The sequence below is a fragment of the Chiloscyllium punctatum genome, chromosome 26 (genome assembly GCF_047496795.1).
Source record: "Chiloscyllium punctatum isolate Juve2018m chromosome 26, sChiPun1.3, whole genome shotgun sequence".
Taxonomy (NCBI): domain Eukaryota; kingdom Metazoa; phylum Chordata; class Chondrichthyes; order Orectolobiformes; family Hemiscylliidae; genus Chiloscyllium; species Chiloscyllium punctatum.
This window is the reverse complement of record NC_092764.1, coordinates 1879905-1896497: the sequence shown is the minus strand read 5'-3', so window position 1 is coordinate 1896497 and position 16593 is coordinate 1879905. Positions and strand designations below refer to the sequence as shown.

Sequence of the window (16593 nt, the reverse complement as noted above, 5' to 3'; positions counted from 1 at the left end):
TCACTGTCAACAACTTCTCTGATTTTTGTATCATCCGCAAACTTGCTCACCCAACCTTCTAGCCCCTCCTCCAGGTCATTTACAAAAATGACAAACAGCAATGGTCCCAAAACAGATCCTTGTGGAACACCGCTAGTAACTGCACTCCAAGATGAACCTTTACCATCAACTACTACCCTCTTGTCTTCTTCCAGCCAGCCAATTCCTAATCCAAACCTCCAACTCACCCTCAATGCCATATCTCTGTATTTTTTGCAGTAGCCTACCATGGGGAACCTTATCAAACGCCTTACTAAAATCCATGTACACACATCTACCACTTTACCCTCGTCCACCTCCTTAGTCACCTTCTCAAAGAATTCAATAAAGTTTGTGAGGCATGACCTGCCCTTCACAAAACCATGCTGAGTGTCCTTGATCACATTATTCCTATCCAGATGTTCATAAGTCCTATCCCTTACAATTGTCTCGAAGACTTTGCCCACGACAGAAGTGAGACTCACCGGCCTATAGTTACTAGGGTTATCCCTACTCCCCTTCTTGAACAAGGGAACCACATTTGCTAGCCTCCAGTCTTCTGGCACTATTCCTGTAGACAACGAGGACATAAAAATCAAGGCCAATGGCTCTGCAATCTCTTCCCTTGCTTCCCAGAGAATCCTGGGATAAATGCCATCAGGCCCAGGGGACTTATCTATTTTCACCCTTTCCAGAATTTCCAACACCTTTTCCCTACATTCCTCAAAGCCATCCATTCTACTTAATTGTGACTCAGTATTCACATCGGCAACAATGTCCTGTTCCTGAGTGAATAGTGATGAAAAGTATTCATTCAGTGTCCCCCCAATCTCTTCAGCCTCCACACACAACTTCCCACTAGTATCCTTGACTGGACCTATTCCTACCCTAGTCATTCTTTTATTCCTGACATACCTAAAGAAAGCCATAGGGTTTTCCCTAATCCTACCAACTAAGGACCTTTCATGTCCCCTCCTTGCTGCTCTTAGCTCTCTCTTCAGGTCCTTCCTGGCTACCTTATAATTCTCAATCGCCCCAATTGAACCTTCATATCTCATCTTTACATAGGCTGCCCTCTTCCATTTAACAAGGGATTCCAATTCCTTATTAAACCACGGCTCCCTCACACGACCCTTTCCTCCCTGCCTGACAGGTACATACTTATCAAGGACACTCAATAGTTGCTCCTTGAACAAGCTCCACATATCAATTACGCACTTGCCTTGAAGCCTACTTTTCCAAGCCACGCATCCTAAGTCATGCCTCACTGCATCATAATTTCCCTGCCCCCAGCTATAACTCTTGCCCTGCAGTGCACACTTATCCCTCTCCATCACTAAAGTAAAAGTCACCGAATTGTGGTCACTGTCCCCAAAGTGCTCACCTACCTCTAATTCTAACACCTGGCCTGGTTCGTTATCCAGAACCAAATCCAGTATGGCCTCACCTCTTGTTGGCCTGTCTACATATTGTGTCAGGAAACCCTCCTGCACACATTGGACAAACACCGACCCATCTAACGAACTCGAGCTATAGCTTTCCCAATCAATATCAGGAAAGTTAAAGCCCCCATAACAACCACCCTATTACTGTCACTCTTCTCCTGAATCATCCTCGCAATCCTTTCTTCTACGTTTCTAGGACTATTAGGAGGCCTGTAAAAGACTCCTAACAGGGTGACCTCACCTTTCCTATTCCTAACCTCAGCCCAAACTACCTCAGATGGCAAGTCTTCATCCATCGTCCTTTCCACCGCTGTAATACTATCTTTGACAAGCAATGCCACACCTCCCCCTCTTTTACCCCCACTTCTGACCCTACTAAAACATTTAAACCCTGGAACCTGCAACAGCCAATCCTGTCCCTGCTCTCCCCATGTCTCTGTAATAGCCACAACATTGAAGTCCCAGGTACCAACCCACGCTGCAAGCTCACCGCCCTTATTTCGTATACTTCTGGCATTGAAGTATACACACTTCAAGCCACTTTCCTGTTTACAGGCACCCTCCTTTGAGATTGATGCCATGTTCCTAACCTCCCTACACTCCAGGTCCTGCACCCTAAAGCTACAGTCTAGGTTCCCATGCCCCTGCAGAGTTAGTTTAAACCCCCCCCCAAGAGCACTAGCAAACCTCCCGCCAAGGATACTGGTGCCCCTCAGGTTCAGGTGTAGACCATCCTGTTTATAGAGGTCCCACCTTCCCCAGAAAGAACCCCAGTTATCCAAATACCGGAATCCCTCCCTCCTGCACCATCCCTATAGCCACGCATTTAGCTGTTCTCTCTCCCTATTCCTCGACTCTCTATCACGTGGCACGGGTAACAAACCAGAGACAATAACTCTGTTCGTTCTAACTCTGAGCTTCCAACCTAGCTCCCTGAAAGCCTGCCTAACATCCTCAGCCCTCCTCCTACCTATGTCATTGGTGCCAATGTGGACCACGACTTCGGGCTGCTCCCCCTCCCCCTTTAGTGACTGCATCAATTAGAAATTTAAGACGGTGCGCTGGGGGACAATATACATTCAAGATGCCATGCTCTTCTCCATGTATTAGGGCTTTAAGAATGCTAAACTGTCCATTTTCATTTTTAATCTGCTCTGCTACCAGGAAAGGGAGGTTCCTTCTTACCAGTATAGCCACTCCTCTACTCTTAGAGCTGAAGGAGGAGAAAAATACCCTGTCATAAACCCCCTGCTGAAGTTTCAGATGCTCCTTATCAGTTAGATATGTCTCCTGCAGCCGGGCAATGTCCACCCTTTCCTTCCTGAGGCTTGATAACACCTTCTTTCTTTTAATAGGGGAATGGCTCCCTTTTACATTCCAGGTGCACCACCTAAACAAATCACTAGCTATGATCATCCAGGGCAGCCTGTGGTTTCCCAGGAGGAAGGAGCTTATCTGAGGCATGATGAGCTACAAAGATATTAACATTACAAGATCTAAAAATATTCCTACAAAAACTACACAACCAAATAAAACACTACATTTAACTGAAACAAACACCTAAATAACCCCCAATTCGCACAAGATCTTCCCCCCTTGCCAAAAGGGTGCATCACTCCCAATTCTTATGACCATCTTAACTCCCTCTAGCTGAGGTTGTGTCCTCGCCCCAGGCAATTCACAAATAAGGAAAACCTGTTATTAACAGTCTGAAGGCTAACAATGGATGCCTATTTTCCCCTCCCTCCACTCATCTTAACCACACATATAGCCAACCCCAATACAAAATCAAAAGGACAGCATTAAAAAAAGGAGCCCTTGACAATACCCAACTGACTGACATATAAAATAATTCAAATTTTCCAATTTTACAACAAAATCAACAACCACAAAAAAGAAAGGGGTTGAGAGAAGTAAAAGTAAGGGACAATAAAAAAAACCCACACTATTATCCGTAATGATGCCCCTTCCCCTCCCACCCCGACTCAGGTCCTTCAATTCAATGACTTCACAAAGTCCTTCACCTTTTCTGTGGTGTCAAAGTTATATACTGCGCGCCCCCATGGGTGAAACATAACACGGCTGGGTACCTCAAGGAGTATTGAATGTTCAGGTCCCTTAATTCTTTCTTGACTTCATCAAATGTCCTTCTCTTCTTAATTAGGGCTCCTGACAGGTCCTGAAAAAGTATTTTCCTTGAGCTTTTGTACATTAAAGCTTGTAAATTTCTTTCCAGTCTTCTTGCTGTTTCAACACAGTGGCCCAGTGGTTAGCACTGCTGCCTCACAGCACCAGGGTCCCAGGTTTGATTTCAGCCTCAGGCAACTGTCTGTGTGGAGTTTGTACATTCTCCCTGTGTCTGTGTGGGTTTCCTCTGGGTTCCTCCCACAATCCAAAGATATGCAGGTCAAATAATTTGCCCATAGTGCTAGGTGCATTGGTCAAGAGGGAGATGGGTCTGGGTGGGTTGCGCTTTGGAGGGTTGGTGTGGATTGGTTGGGCCGAAGGGCTTGTTTCCACACTAAATGGAATCTAATGTAACTATTAATTGTTCTTCTTTATAATACAGGAGCTGTCATAGGACCGTGCGGGGATGTGGGTCTGGCCCGGATCTGCGCATTGTGATCCGGTGGGCCCCTCCATGTTTACCAGGCCCGACTCCAACTCCAACCCCAGGAACTTTGGGAGCTATCCCTGCAAGAAGCTGACGAGGTCCTCGCCTTCCTTGCATTCCAGAAGACTCACAATCCGTAAGTTTTTCCTTCTATTTTTATTTTCCAGGTTGTCGACTTGTTCCTGAAGGCCCCGAACCTGGTCTTCCACTCTTCGGATCCTTCCTCCTGAGACATCCACCACGGTCTCTGATGCCACGGTCCTCTCCTCCACTGCCTCCATTCTTCGGTCCAGCAGCTGGATTTCCTGCTCATGCAGATAGTGGCTCAACTGCTGTTTGGATTCACTCTCGGAGTTTGCTAAGAGTGGATCCATGTTGCTGTCCTGTTGGATCCAAAGGGGCTGCCCTTGGAGTTTGAACACTGGCTGCAGGCACCTCCAATGCAGTAAGGGAGTGCTCTGTCTGCTGTGCTCCTTTAGGCCCCTTTTATTTGATTTCATCCTGGCCTTAAAGCTATCACACATGCTTTCAGCAGCTCTAAATGATCAGCAAATTTAAATGAGTATTTTTTTCTCCCGGGGATGGTTGGTGAGGGGGTTGGGGTAAATGCCCATCTTGCCCGGGGGTATGGCACAGAGCCCAGCATAGCAGACCACTCAGACTGCCACTGTCTTGGATCTCCACCCTCTCCTTTTTAAGATTTGACAGTACCTTTTTCCTCTTGACTGGTGAGTGACTCCCCTTAATTTTCCAGGTACACCATTTAAGAATACAGTTAGCCATGATCCTCTACAATGAACTTTGAACTCCCAAGAGGAAGAATCCGGCTTACAAAATGCTGAACATAAATAAAAACAGACTCATGGAGTTTAAAAACTACACGTACTATAACTACTATATCTAACAGACTAACAGAACTTTCAAAATCTATATCTACAAAAGAACCAAAAAATCAACAAAGTACAAAACACAAAAGGCACTCTACCCCCTGCCCACAGGGGGTGCTTACACTTCCCACATCGGCCTCCATTCCTCCTTCCAGCTTAAGCCACACCCCAACCCAAGCAAAAGAAAGGGAGAAAAAAAGGGGTAATATAAACAAATCAATAAAAACAAAGTGAGCACTCTGCTCATCCTCAACTATACATTAACAACACCTAACATCGGAAAAAATATCCAATAACATTTTCCTTAAGAAAAAGATAGGAGTACAGAAAGTAAAGGAAAAATCATTGTTGTCCATTTCTTTTAGTCCATCCAGTCTATTTTAAAGTTTCCAGAACATTTTTCACTTTTTCTGAGGAATCAAATGATTGTACAGACCCCTCATGAGTAAAACGAAGCACCACTGGGTACCTTACAGAATATTGAACACCAAGGTCTCTCGGTTTTTTCTTCATCTCATCAAAGGACTTCCTTTTGGGGATCATGGCCACAGAAAAGTCCTGGAAGAACAATATCCTTGAACCCTTGTAAATCAAGCCCTGTGGATCCTGCTCTGGAAGCTTCCATTACTCTCTCCTTGTCTCTGTAGCATTGGAACTGCACGAGGACGGGGCGGGTGAGCTGGTCTGAACTGGGCCTGCACACCACAACCTGGTGAACTCTGCTGACCTCCACCCAGCCCACCTCAGCCTCCCAACCAAGAAATTGCTGCAGCCAGTCTTCAAAAACACTGACTGGCTGCTCACCTTCCACTCCCCCTGGCAACACGACAACCCGGATATTCTTTCTCCAACCTCTGTTTTTGAGGTTGTCGACTTGCTCTGTTAAGGCCCGGACCTGTTTCTCAAGGGCCTGGATCTGCTCCGATGAGGACTTGATCACGGTCTGCGATGTTGCAGTCTGCAGCTCGACCTCTTCCATCTGCTTTCCGAGCCCTTCAAGCTCCTTCTCATGCTTGTGCAGCATGGCCGAGATCAGCTCCAGTCGAGTGCGATCGATGCTGCAATCATCTCCCGGAGCTTCACGAATTTTATAGCCGGTGGGGTAGGTGATTCCATCGCAGTTTCAGAGGAAGCTGCAGCTGTGGTTGCAGTCATAGTCGTAGGCGTGCCCAATGCTGTTGCCGAATGTCCCGAGTGTTGGGACTTCGTTGAACTTTTCCCTTTAGTCATCCTCATTTACTAAAACAAGATTTAAACAGTTCCACAACTGTTTAGCAATTATTTTTTCCAAAAAAAAACTTAAGTGGGGGTGGGGAGGTCTGCAAAACCTCCTCTCTCACCTCCATCCAAGGCCCCAAAGGAGCCTTCCATATTCATCAAAATTCACCTGCACTTCCACATGTCATTTATTGTATCCGTTCCTCCAAATGCTGTCTCCTCTACACTGGGGAGACTGGATGCCTTCTCGCAGAGCGCTTTAGGGAACATCTCCGGGACACCCGCACCAACTAACTCCACCACCCCGTGGCCGAACATTTCAACTCCCCCTCCCACTCTGCCGAGGACATGCAGGTCCTGGGGTTCCTCCAGTGCCACTCCCTCACCACCTGTTGCCTGGAGGAAGAGTGCCTCATCTTCTGCCTTGGGACCCTTTAACCCCAGGGCATTAATGTGGATTTCACCAGTTCCCTCAATTCCCCTACCCCCACCTTACCCCAGTTCCAAACTTCCAGCTCAGCACTGTCCTCATGACCTGTCCCATCTGTCAACCTTCCTTCCCACTTATCCACTCCACCCTCCTCTCTGATCTATCACCTTTACCCCCACCTCCATCCAGCTACTGCACTCTTAGCTACCTTCTCCCCAGCCTCACCCGTCTCCCATTTATCTCTCCACCCCAGAGGCTCACAGCCTTATTCCTGATGAAAGGCATTTGCCTAAAACGTTGATTTTACTGCTCCTCGGATGCTGCCTGGCCTGCTGTGCTTTTCCAGCACCACTCTAATCTCCAGCATCTGCAGTACCCACCTTTGTCCTGCAAAATTCCACTACACCTGGGTTGGGGTGCAGAGTTTAGCAAGGCAGACCTTTCAGTTTGCCGCCATCTTGGATCCCCCCGGAAGTCTGTTTTTAATTGGATCAGATATGATTTCGCCAGAGTGGACTGGGAGCAGTTCCTTTTAGGTAAATTTGTCAGAGCAGTGGGATGCATTCAAAAAAGAAATAGGGAGAGTATTATGGAAAATAAAGAACATGAAAGCATGGGAAGGGTTAAAGCACGAAGACCACTGGGATCTGTGGCCTGTGGAAGGCAGGATGGGATAACCATAGTGGAACATTCTTACACCAATTAGCAGAGTAAGATTAAGGCTGAAAAGTCACTATTGCGAGATGAGATAACACAAGTAATAAAGCAAGTTTCTCTGTTAAGCGTTATTATGACAGGATTGGGACAATAAATATTTGGGACATGACATTAAAATATCTAATTAATAGTTAGTAGAGTCAGTTTGAGACAGGAGACTATTGTAACAGATCGAATAGCTAAATATCTATCATGACAGGTTAGTCTAGAATTGAAGGTCACTGTAGCACAGTTAGCAATAAATATCTAACTGTGACATTAGAACAACATTAAATAGAATGTACAACTAAAGAGATAATGAGAACTAACATTATTGGCTTATTGTGTACCTAGAGTGAGGTACTTTGATTAATATAGTTGGACATGCTGATAAGCTAACAGAAACATGATAAAAAAAGATATAAAGATCCACGGACCCTGAGGTTCGGGGGCATTTGAGAATCTGCTTTCTCAGTGTCACAGTTTTTTGTTTGCAAATAAAAGACCTACTTCTTGAAGAACTCCCTGCATCTCCTAGTGGTTCTCTATATTTTCGCCATAACAGTATCAGGCCAACATAAGACCATAATAAATAAGAGCAGGAGTAGGATGTTCAGCTCCTTGAGCATTCTCCACCATTCAAATAGGAACATGACTGATCCATCACCCCATGTCCACTTTAATGCCCTTTCCCCATAACCCTTGATTCTCCTTGTGATCCATAATTTATCCGACTCAACCTTAAATAAACACAAGGACTCTGGAACTCCTTGCTACAGAGAGCTGTAGGGGCAAAGACTCAATGCTCTGAGAGAAGAAATTCCTCCTTATCTCAGTCTTAAATTGGCCTCCCTTAAATTTCAGATTATGCCCTCTGATTGATAAGGGAAACATCCTCTTAGCATTTACAGCGTCAAGATCTTTAAGAATCCTATTCGCATTCTGAAGAAGGGTTACTGGGCATTAACTCTGATTTCTCTCCATAGCTGCTGACAGACCTGTTGAGACTTTCCAGCAATTTCTGTTTCAGATTGTCAGCATCCGAACTTCTTTCAGTTTTGTTTTCCTTAAGAAACCTACATGTTTCAATTAGATCACCTCTTATCCTTCTAAACTCCAGGGAGTACAGTCCCAACCTGTTTAACCCTTGCTCGTAGGACAATTTCTCCACACTGGGGATCTTATTTGTGAACTTCTCTGAACTACCTCCAATGAAATAAATTAAAAATCACACTACACCAGGTTATACTCCAACAGGTTTATTTGGAAGCACTAGCTTTTGGAGCGCTGCTCCTTCATCAGGTGGGTGTGGAGAAACACAATTGTAAGACAGAATTTATAGCAAAAGTTTACAGTGTGATGTAACTGAAATTATATATTGAAAAAGACCTGGATTGTTTGTTAAGTCTCTCATCTTTTAGAATGACCATGTTGGTTTCAGTTCTTTCATATGTAAATCACAAAACTTTTTTAAAAAGTTACAATCTCAAGTGAACTTTAATGATTGGTATCTGTCAGTCCAGATAATGTATTAAAGGTGTGAGCTCCCCTGTGTGATACAGTCTGTGCCAAAATGTTTAGACTGATTCTAATCTAAAAAAAATGAATTAACAGAATCTTACATGGATTCATGCAGTTTTTGAGCGAAGTGAAATGTAACTCTGCAAGTACAAATTCACCCCACAAACGTACATGTGTGTGTGCACGTGTATAGTGCAATGGGGTCACCGGTAGTGTGACATGAACCCAAGGTCCCAAACTTGGCTATCAGCCTCTGCTCGCCCACTTTTCATTGTTGCCTGTCCCAAAGTCTGCCTTGAAGGCTGGTCACCCAAAGGTCCGAGGTCAAAATAAGGGGACCAAACTGCTTGGAAGGATGTTGTGAAACTTGAAAGGGTTCAAAAAAGATTTACAAGGATGTCACCAGGGTTGGAGGATTTGAGATAAGTGGAGAGGTTGAATAGGCTGGGGCTGGAGCATCAGAGGCTGAGGGGTGACCTTATAGAAGTTTATAAAATCATGAGGGGCATGGATAGGATAAATAGACATGTTTTTTTCCCTGGGGTGGGAGAGTCCAGAACTAGAGAGTATAGGTTTAGGGTTAGAGGGGGAAGAATTAAAAGCGACCTAAAGGGCAACTTTTTCACGGAGAGGATTGTGTGTGTATGGAATGAGCTGCCAGAGGAAGTGGTGGAGGCTGGTATAATTGCAACATATAAAAGGCATCTGGATGGGTATATGAATAGGAAGGGTTTAGAGGGATATGGGCCAAGTGCTGATAAATGGAACTAGATTGGGTTGGGATATCTGGTCGGCATGGACAGATTGGACTGGAGGGTCTGTTTCCGTGCTGTACATTTCTATGACTCTGACTGTATGTGGTCTCACCACCACCTTGTACAGTTGCAGTAAGACTTCCCTACTCGTTTACTCTGTCTCCCTTGAAGTAAGGGATAACATTCCATTTAGCCTTTCTGATTGCCTGCTCCACTAGCGCTAGCTTTCTGTGTTTCATGTGCAAGTATCCCCAAGTCCCTTCGTGTTGCAGCTTTCTGCAGTTTTTCTCCATTGAAATTATACTGTTCTTTTGTTTCCCTTCCAAACTGAACAATTGCATATTTTCCCACATGTTCTAATAAAGACAACAATTCCTGTGACCCCTGGATATTGAGGGGTATACAGGATTAGATAAAGAGACAAAAGAGGGCTCAAAACAGTAGAATCCCGAGAGGAGTACAGAATGTGCAAGGGGAAACTTGAAAAAGACATCAGAAGAGTAAAAAAGGGGACATGAAAGGAAAATGGCATGTGAAATGAAGGAAAACTTATAGTTTTTTTAGAAGTACATTAAGCATAAAAGGATAATAAGAGAAAGAATAGGCCCATTGAGGACCATAATGGTAATTTGTGCACAGAGCCAGAGGAAGTTGGTTGGCTTCTGAAAGAAGTCTGATAAGAAGCACTAAGGATAGAGAGGCCTTGGTGTGTGTGTACACTGGTCCCTTCAGGTAGTGGTGAAAATGTGTTGCTGGAAAAGCGCAGCAGGTCAGGCAGCATCCAAGGAGCAGGAGAATCGACGTTTCGGGCATGAGCCCTTCTTCAGCCCTTCTTTGGGCTCATGCCCGAAACGTCGATTCTTCTGCTCCTTGGATGCTGCCTGACCTGCTGTGCTTTTCCAGCAACACGTTTTCAGCTCTGAGCTCCAGCATCTGCAGTCCGCACTTTCTCCTTCAGGTAGTGGTACAGGTAGTAAACGTTGTTAAGAAAACACATGGTGCATTTCTTTTCATTAGCTTATGCATAGAATGTAAGAGCAGGGAAGTGATACTGGAACTGGAACTGGAACATTGCTAGGCCACAGCTAGAGCATTGTGTACAATACTGGAAACCACATTACAGGAAGGATGTGACAGCACTGGAGAGAGTGCAGAGGAGATTTACCAGGATGTTGCCTGGACTGGACAGTTTTAGTTATAAGAGATTGGACAGACTGGGATTGTTTTCCTGAGAGCAGAGATTAGGCAAAGCGAGGGAACATGATTGAGATGTATAAAATTGTGAGAGGCATGGACAAAGTGGACAAAAGTAACCTTTCCCCATGAAGGAAGAATTAATGCCCAATGGCTACAGATTTAAGATTAGATTACTTACAGTGTGGAAACAGGCCCTTCGGCCCAACAAGTCCACACCGCCCCGCCGAAGCGTAACCCACCCATACCCCTACATCTACCCCTTACCTCACACTACGGGCAATTTAGCATGGCCAATTCACCTGACCTGCACATCTTTGGAGTGTGGGAGGAAACCGGAGCACCCGGAGGAAACCCACGCAGACACGGGGAGAACGTGCAAACTCCACACAGTCAGTCGCCTGAGGCGGGAATTGAACCCGGGTCTCAGGCGCTGTGAGGCAGCAGTGCTAACCACTGTGCCACCGTGCCGCCCATTTAAGGTAAGGGACAGATGGTTTAGAGGAGGTAGAACATAGAACATAGAAAAGTACAGCACAGAACAGGCCCTTTGGCCCACAATGTTGTGCTGAGGTTTAATCCTAATGTAAAATATAGTAACTTAACCTACGCACCCCTCAACTCACTGCTGTCCATGTGCATGTGCAGCAGTCGCTTAAATGTCCCCAATGACTCTGCTTCCACCACCACAGCTGGCAACACATTCCATGCATTCACAACTCTCTGCAGAAAGAACCTAACTCTGATGTCTCCTTTATACCTTCCTACTAATATCTTCAAATTATGACTTCTTGTACCAGTCAATCCTGCTCTGGGGGAAAGTCTCTGGCTATTGACTCTATCTATTCCACTCATTATTTTGTACACCTCGATCAGGTCTCCTCTCTTCCTCCTTCTCTCCAGAGAGAAAAGTCTGAGCTTATTCATCTTTCTTCATAAGGCAAACCCTCCAGTCCAGGCAGCATCCTGGTAAACCTTCTTTGTACCCTCTCCAAAGCCTCTGTATCTTTCCTACAGCAGGGCAACCAGAACTGGACACAATATGTCCAGTGAGAGAAAAATATGAGAGAAAATCTTTACATCCAGCTGTCGGTGAGAATCTGGAATTCATTGCCTGTAAGGGTGTTAGTTGCAGTTATACTCTTAACATGTAAGAAGTATTTAGATGCCAAGGCATATAAGGCTTTGGACCTAGTGCTGGAAAATGGGATTAGAATATTTGATTGGTTGTTTTTGACCAGAGCAGACTTGATGGGCTGAAGGTCTTTTGTGCTAAAGATCTCTACGATTCAATGACTCCATGACATTAACCACCACACACTAGACACACTGACCATTGACAAACATACACTGACCACTGACCACCATACAGTGACTGCCACACATTGATCACTGACCAACACACAGTGACTACCAGTGACCCACTGAACACTGCACACTGTAACACACTGACACTGCACTTTACTAAACACTGACCACTGACCATCACAAACTGTCCACCAAATACTGACTGCCACCCCATCTCCAACAAGACAGAATCCACCATGGTCCCAGAAACCATCATCCCAGAGGCTCCTGCCACAAGATTATTGTGGAATTAGTGTGAAATCTAACAGTTGTGTTTGCTTCCTTAGACATTTTGCATCCATAAAACAGTGTTTTACTTTTTAATGAGATACGGTCTGCCTGGGAATTATTGTCCATTCCTAACTCCCTTGACTGTCTTCAGCCATTTAGTGGATGGTTAAGATTTGACCACATTCTTGTGGGTCTGAAAAGACATATAGATCAGATCAGATAAGGACCGCAAATTTCCTTTCCTGAAGGACATATTAAACCAAGTCTGACAACGGTGGTTTTATGGTCATTGTTACTAAGGGTGGCTTTCAATTCCAGATTTATTAAATTGAATATAAATTCCAACCACTGACCTGATCCACAGAGCAATACATTATCCTGGGCCTCTCAATCACAGTCCAATATTGCTACCATGAGTCAACCCATCTTGCCATGTGCATATCAAATGTGCCGTGATATATATTTTTAGGTGAAATAACTTCAAAAATTAAATAATCCCTAAATATAAAATGAATATTATATAACTGACCTGGTGTTTTCTAGTGGCAGTAGTTGATAATGCAGTTTATCGCTGGGACTTCCAGGAGCTGCACTGACCAACATCTGACACCAGATGGGGCCCATAGCCTTAGCGCAAGAGCTGAGGCAAGAGGCGAGCCCCAGCTAAGGGGAAGAGTAGAAGCAATGCAAAGGGGAAGGATGGGGTGATCAAAGGTGTTGAAGTTTCATTCAGGCATGGTTGTATTGAATAGCAGGGCAGGCTCGGTGGTCTTGACAGCCCACTCCTGTTACTGTGTTCCTAAGTCATAAAATCATAGAATCCTTACAGTGTGGAAACAGGCCCTTTGGCCCAACAAGTCCACACCAACCCTCCGAAGAATATCCCACCCAATCCCATTCCTCGTTATATTTACCACTGACTAGTGCACCTAACCTACACATCCCTGAACACTATGGACAATTTATACCTTTTCGCCACCTTCAAATGGACCCCACCAGCAGAGATATATTTCCCTCCCCACCCCTATTAGCATTCCGGAAAGTCCATTCCCTCCGCCACTCATCAGGTCCCATTGCCCAGCCGCCCACAACCCATTCCTGGTACCTTTCCCTACCATCACAGAAGTTCAAAACCTGCACCCACACCATCTGCCTAACCTTCGTCCAAGGCCCCTAAAAGATCATTCCAGATCCATCTGAAATTTACTTGTACCTCTACCAAGATTATCTAATGCATTCATTGCACCCGATGTTGTCTCCATGACATTGAGGAGACAGGATGCCTTCTTGCAGATTGTTTCAGAGAACACTCTGGGTGATGCGCACCCACCAACCTCATCGTCCTGTGGGTGAACACTTCACCTCCCCACCCACTCCATCAAGGACATGCAGGTTCTGGGCTTCCTCCACTGCCAAACCGTTACCACCTGATGCCTGGAGGAAGAACGCCTCATATTCTACCTTGGACCCTGCAACTACATGGATAACTGTGGATTTCAATAGCTTCCTCATTTCTCCTCCCCCCACATTATCTCAGTCCCAAGCCTCCAACTCAGCACTGCTCTCTGGACCTGTCCATCACTCGCCCCCCCCCCCCCCTTCTCTCTCATCTTCATCTACCTATCGCTTTCCCAGCTAACTTCTCCCCAACCCCACCCCCGCTTCCCATTTATCTCTCAGCCCTGACCCACAAGCCTGATTCCTGATGAAGAGCTTATGCCTGAAACGTCGATTCTTCTCCTCGGATGCTGCCTGACCTGCTGTACTTTTCCAGCAACAAATACTCGACTCTGATCTCCAGCATCTGTAGTCTTCACTTTCTCCCAATTCATGCCGTAATCCAATGGTTACTAACATTGTCAAAGCATGGAGGGCAATGAGGCAGATGGAGGGCAATATGACCAAAGCTTCTTTTCTTACTCCCATAGTTGGCATGCTGTTTTTCCGGCCAGGGACAATGGACGCCCCCCGCATTTAAACTCTGGATGAATAGGGGAGTTTCTTGTTTCGGGGATCTGTTTAAGGTGAAACAATGACGTCCTTCAATCAAATAATTCATAAGTATGGACTACCGAGTAGGACCTCTTTCATTTCTTCCACATTAGAGATTTTATCTGAAAAGGTTTTATATAACCAATAACTTAAGGTTTTATAAATAAAAGTGACATCTCACCTTAGACAATGTATTAATGTGTGAGATTAGTGTGTGTCTGTATCCCAATCTTGAGTCAGACTGGCTCTATTTTCAAAGTAGGAGTTTTTAAAATGTCACATGGATTCATTGCCTGCATTGATTGCCTGTAGGTTGTGTTTTGAGCAAAAGTAGAATGTGTCTGCGAATACAATTCTGCAAATGCAAATTCTTCCCATAGACTTGTGTGTGTGTGTGTGCGCACACACACCTTTAATATATTGTCTGAACTGAGATGTCACTTTTTAAAATAAAAACTTAAGTTATCTCGAGAATATGACTTAAAAGAAGTTTTGGGACTTAAATATTAATGATCCGAAACCTGCAACCCATTCTAAAAGATGAAAGACTTCACAGCAATCTAGGTTTGTTTAATATATAATGTTTTAATTGCATGATCTTTTGCTATGAATTCTGTTTCTTATGATCCTGCCCCACTAGTTACCTGATGAAAGAGCAATGCTCTGAAAGCTAGTACTTCCAAATAAACTATAAGACTACAACCTGGTGTTGTGTGATTTTTAACCAAAGTTAATGGTTAGAGGAAGAGGGAGAGAGGGTAAGAGAGGAAGCAGTTAGGAAAAGGTAATGTGAGCATACAGCCCACAGAACTCTATGGCACCTGACATTTTGATGAAATAGCATTCTTAAATGTCATTACTTTGTTAACAATATTTAAACTGAACTTTAAAGGAATCAATGTTAAGTGGGAACTTTCTGTACTCCCCACTTGCCTAGAACAAACAACAATCCGAATTTCAATACATCCAGATTTGACTGATTGCTAAGAGCTGCTTGAATATTGAATAATTTCAAGTAGCCTCTTGGTGAGTTTTCAATTCTCTGTGAATGGGAAGGCCAGTGCAGCTCAATGGTATGATGAAAAAGGGCAGGTGGGGGATGTAAATAACAGACTCTATAATAAGAATGCTATTGGCTTTTACCTTGAAAATACCAAATACAATGTCAATGATTGTTGATCTAAATCTAAAGAATAACAGTGTTCCTGAAGAAACATTCAGATATGTTATCCCTACTGCCTATATCAGGTTACCTTCCTGTGATGAAATATATTTACATATTCAGCAATTGGTTAACCAGTATGTTAAACTCCATGCGCAACAAAGTGATGTATCACAACAGGGCAAGAGATGCAGCAGCAGAGGTAGCCTATTACATTCCAAAGGAATGTTTTAAGCAAAATGATGGGACAGCTGAGACGAGAAACTCCAAGGCACTTTTTATTTCCTGGGTATTTAAAGAAGCGCATGTGGTGCTGGAAAAGCACAGCAGGTCAGGCAGCATCCAAAGAGCAGGAGAATCAACATTTCAGGCATAAACCCTTCATGAAGGCCTTATGCACGCAATGTTGATTCTCTTGTTCCTCGAATGCTGCCTGTCCTGCTGTGCTTTTCCAGCACCACACTCTCGACTCTGATCTCCAGCAGCTGCAGTCCTCACTTTCTACTATTTAAGGAAGTGCTTGTAGTTTATTGAAAGCTCAGCATTTCTCAACTTGACGAATGGCTGGTGACATTGTATGCAGGGACACAGTTATAAGGTATGGAGCAGAAGGTTTTGAGAGGATTTGAGGAAACATTTTTCACCCATAGACCTGTGAGTATCTGAAACTGCCTTAAAGAGTAGTAGAGGTGGGAACCCTCAAAACATTTAAGAAATATTTCGCTGAAAATTTGAAATGCCATAGCAAACAAAATTATGGTCAGCTCTGGAATTGGAATAGATGGATGTTTGATGCCTGGTTGGACAGAGGAGCCAAAGGGCCGCTTTTCATGTTGTAAAAGCTATAACACAGGAACACAGGGGTCATGAGCAGATCATTTAACCCTTCAAGCCTGCTCCAGCCTTGGAAAGTGGATTTATACTGTAGCTACTCAATCTTCATGCTATGGGTCACCTTATCCATGTTATAAAGACTCCAGTTACTGGTAAACGTTCTACAAATGTTTAGTTTCTTCATAAAAATAAACAATTAAAAATGTTGTCACATTTTATTTTACTTAATGTGAAAACTATTGTTGCTGC

The 16593-nt window shown here is 44.3% G+C and overlaps 1 long non-coding RNA gene across 1 annotated transcript in view; it reads left to right on the top strand.

The window, feature by feature from the left end:
* The window catches only part of LOC140496235 (uncharacterized), a 51114-nt gene extending 36373 nt beyond the window's left edge, over window positions 1-14741 (top strand). Inside the window, exons 2-3 of the long non-coding RNA XR_011964218.1 lie at window positions 4033-4213; window positions 14285-14741. This is a non-coding gene — a long non-coding RNA (uncharacterized lncRNA). The remainder of the gene's footprint in view (window positions 1-4032; window positions 4214-14284) is intronic.
* Window positions 14742-16593: the final 1852 nt, after the last annotated feature.